Below are 4,464 nucleotides of genomic sequence, written 5' to 3'. Positions count from 1 at the left end.
GTTTGCTAGGGGGGAAAGTGTGACTCCAGCCCCAGAGGACTGGAGTTGCCCATCCCTGATTACGCATCTAGAGCCATCTCACCTTTTATTTAAACAGAACATGTCTGGTCCTTTGGACTATATGGAGTAATGCTAGGCTCCTTTAGTCCACTATTGGGCTAGCTGCTACTGTAGTAAGCTGTTATGCCATGTTTTTCTTCTGTTACAGGATGTTGTTCATACTAGCTAATCAGGCGGAATTCTGATGCCAATAACTGAAAATGGATAGAGATTTACTGAGGAAGACTTTGTCTCACCATGGACAAAGCCTGTTTACCCATCTCAAATGTGAACAAAGTGAAAATCTAGATTTCAAAGCTATTGAACTGGACTTGTCTATGGCCAGCTATCAAAGGTCATTTTAAATGAACAGTACAGTGATTCAGCTAATGGAACCTCAAGTTGGCAACACTGTCAATGGTAAATTTCCAGGAAATGTGTACATGATCATTAATATCCATGTTTTGCAGAAAATAGAGGACAATGCTTTAGTGGAGCAGTTTATTGCTAGAAAAGCCGACATTCTATTTTCACCATCATGGAAATCCAGTGCAACAGTGGAGGATGTGTTGGAGGAAGGAGAAGGTAGTTGTTACTGTCAAATACACAGGTAAATTAACATATTGTACTGAGTTTGGCCTAATATACTTTTCCTAGAGCCCTATGCCATCATGCCCCCTCTGGAGCAGTTCATGGAGGTGTTATTTGAGGAGCGGAGGAATCTGTTGTACAGGGACATGGAGCAAGGGGATATTGTGATAGGCAGGATCAACTCCATCAGGGATTTTGACTTCTTTGTAACAGTGATCTGCATGGCAGGTGGGCTAGAGAGAGACATAGAGGATCTGGAGCTCACGGTAAGGCTTGTGGCTTTGGCCTGGTGGTCAGGGTGGTCAGATCTGCTATTTAATAAGAGGTGAATACACACTGCACTAGCGAACTGTGTTGTAAATGTAAACATGCTCACAATGCAGTTTTGTGATAAGTCAACAAACTGACCCATATACCATGTGCTGTGCCCTAGCTGGAGTGAAGGATATTGACCGATACCATGAGAAGATAACCATTTCACTTCAGCCCACCTCCCGCCAACATGATGAGCCTAAAGCTCGGAGTGTTTAGTAGAGATGATCTTCCACTTCAATACAGGTAAGACAGACATATTCTAGTTGGCAGAAAACATATGGTAAAAATGAGTTCAGCTTGAACTCAGGCTGTCTTTGCTCATTGTACTGTTTTACCCAGTCGCAGTGTGAGCGTTGCCAACGACAACACTGAAACCTATGAGAGGGTTTTAGAGGATACTATTGGATACTCCAACCCATCTAGTGTGGAGTATCTCCTGTGGAAGATTGGGATCAGTGACACACAGCCTCCCTCACTCATGAGAGGACTACAGAGGTGAGAAGACAAACATGTTGTTTTGTCACTCTTCAGCAGACACGCTTGCCAGAAAATGATACCCCTTTTATCAGCACTTGACTGTATTTTGGGACTCTCCTTTACAGCAAACATTTCCTTGAGGAGGACTTTGCCACAATTATCCAAAAATAAGCAGTCTGCGTCCTGGGTTCTTAAATGGTATGCCTGACATTTTAACTCCCATTGCATATTGGAGAAAAACAGAGCAGCCAGTGACTAGATCTGTGCTACCCTATTTACAGAATACATGAACTGCTCCTGATCGTGCTTTGTTTTTGTCAATATACGTTATGTCTGGGTTACAGTGTGCGGGTTGGTGTGGACCACTTCAAGTCTGGTCGCCACGTCGAAGCAATGAATGAATATAAGGCCTTAAATATTGACACTAACCATGTGGAAACCTTTGTGGCACGTGGTGCACTGTGAGTATCCATCTGATTTTATTGATAATGTTGTGGCGTAGTAGTCAGCACTCCCAGCCTACACTCTTGCTAGTTATTTCTGTTTAAACACAGTTTTTTTTAAATGTTTTTAATTCTAACATAAAATGTAGTTGTCCTACATGCAGTTAATATAAACGTGCCAGTTGACTTCTCCCAGGTATGCCAACAAAGGGAGTTTGCTGAAGGCAATAACAGACTTTGAGCTGGCATTGGAAAGCTGCCCAGCCACAGAAATGCTAAGAAATACCTATGCCAGACCCTGCTGGAGCGAGGTGGCCAGTAAGTAGGAATGTTTTCCCTCGTCCTTTATTATCCTGTGTTTAAGTGAAAACCACTCCTCTAAAATACTTGTTTCTTTCTGTTAGACTGGAGGCGGAAGAAAAGTTCATTACAGCTGAGGGCCTCTACAGAAAAGCTCTGGCCTTAACCTCCTTCCCGGATGCCAAGGAAGCATTGGGAAAAATAGAGCTACTTATCCAGGTTAGCTGGTATATTCCATGGGTTATGCCAACTATTCCACTTGTTTCCCATTTAAGAAGCTATGCTTCAATTGGAAAGTCTGTTTCTGACTGTTTTAACACCCTCATTTAACTGATACTTTATCTGTTTACTTGACATATTTGAACATGAACATTTGAAAAGGGGCCAGTTAAATGTTCAGTCATTTTTGTGTTTTTGGCATAACACACAGGGAGCCTTGTAATACTGATGAAGTGTTTTGTTATGTGCGTGTCTGCAATCTGGGACCCTGCCCTTTGACTCTACCCGACTGCCTTGATTGTCACGGGTCTATTGGTGGAACAAACAACCTTACAACTGGAATCTAATTTTGATTTTGTTGCTACATAGTTTCTGTGCTATAACTCCCTCTAGAATGAAAAAGAAATGGAAGATATCTTCCTCTTCATTAACGTCATTGTCTTCCACCTCTTCGTCCGACCACTCCTCCTCCTCATGGTGCAGGAAGTCAAAGAAAAGAAGAGCAAACACAGACGGTCATCTCGAGGGGAGGGTGGAGGGTTTCATCCAGGGACAACAGGAGTGTGTGTGTCTGAGGAATGGTACCCTGCCCCACCCAACACCACCACCTCCTTCCTGGATCAGAAATGTAGCTTGGTCAGGCTGTTTGAGGGGCCAGATAGGACTGGCCAATCATCACTCTTTATCATTCATGTCCACAGATGCTCCGGACAACAGCAGAGGTAGGTTTGACGATGACCCTGTTGACAGCTCTCCTCAGCGTGCTGAGAGCAGCAAGGGGAAAGGTGTCCATGATGACAAGACCAGTGATGAGGAAGTGAATGAGAGGGAAGCCTCTGGGGGGCATTGGAAGAACCAGTGATGAGGAAGTGAATGAGAGGGAAGCCTCTGGGGGGCATTGGAAGAACCAGTGATGAGGAAGTGAATGAGAGGGAAGCCTCTGGGGGGCATTGGAAGAACCAGTGATGAGGAAGTGAATGAGAGGGAAGCCTCTGGGGGGCATTGGAAGAACCAGTGATGAGGAAGTGAATGAGAGGAAGCCTCTGGGGGCATTGGAAGAACCAGTGATGAGGAAGTGAATGAGAGGGAAGCCTCTGGGGGGCATTGGAAGAACCAGTGATGAGGAAGTGAATGAGAGGGAAGCCTCTGGGGGGCATTGGAAGAACCAGTGATGAGGAAGTGAATGAGAGGGAAGCCTCTGGGGGGCATTGGAAGAACCAGTGATGAGGAAGTGAATGAGAGGGAAGCCTCTGGGGGGCATTGGAAGAACCAGTGATGAGGAAGTGAATGAGAGGGAAGCCTCTGGGGGGCATTGGAAGAACCAGTGATGAGGAAGTGAATGAGAGGAAAGCCTCTGGGGGGCATTGGAAGAACCAGTGATGAGGAAGTGAATGAGAGGGAAGCCTCTGGGGGGCATTGGAAGAACCAGGGCCAGGAGGATCAAAGTATCCCACATGAAGTTCTCAGCTCATTGGAGAAAGCCAAACACAGAAGAATGTCTTCATCTGCTAGCTCAGAGCGTTCCTGCAAATCTGACTGGTGCGCCAACAACCTCGCGTCACAGTCCCACATATCCAGTTACAGACGATCAGATAGTGGGAGGTATGGTAGCACAGAACAAGGAGATGAGAAAAATAAGGCCACCCGAAGGTCTGATGGCAGGGATAGCAGGTATTCCACTGATGCCTCCCTGAATGGTAAGGGATCTGCAGGAGGAAGTAAAGAGCTGTCAACTCATCTCCTAGATATCTTCAGCCAAATGGCTCAGTTTGAGGAGAAATGCTTCAAGCCTAAAAAGTGAATTCAGCTTTTTCGAGGTGCTTTAACCATCTTATTTATAGTGTTGGACGAATTTCTAGTGTCCAATGCTGTCAATTTTGCATTGGTGATATAAAACAAAATGTGCTCTGAAATTTTTACTGTTTTTGTGATAATTACACTTAAATATCATATCAGATTGTTTTTTCTGTGAAAGGAAAGAAAGCAAATGAAAGACCTGTTAAGATATCTGCTGTCGGCATGCAGTTTGAAAATGATTTAGCTTCAATTAAAGGTAGACACCGTGAAATAACGTTGTTCG

At 44.6% G+C, this 4,464-nt stretch overlaps 1 pseudogene; it reads left to right on the top strand.

Moving 5' to 3' along the window:
* Nucleotides 1–260: 260 nt before the first annotated feature.
* On the top strand, nucleotides 261–4,185 carry LOC123996390 (annotated as a pseudogene).
* The last annotated feature ends 279 nt before the right edge of the window (nucleotides 4,186–4,464 follow it).

Source organism: Oncorhynchus gorbuscha, linkage group LG15, assembly GCF_021184085.1.
Source record: "Oncorhynchus gorbuscha isolate QuinsamMale2020 ecotype Even-year linkage group LG15, OgorEven_v1.0, whole genome shotgun sequence".
Classification (NCBI taxonomy): domain Eukaryota; kingdom Metazoa; phylum Chordata; class Actinopteri; order Salmoniformes; family Salmonidae; genus Oncorhynchus; species Oncorhynchus gorbuscha.
The sequence above is the reverse complement of the archived record's forward strand: the minus strand, read 5'-3'. Positions and strand labels throughout refer to the sequence as shown.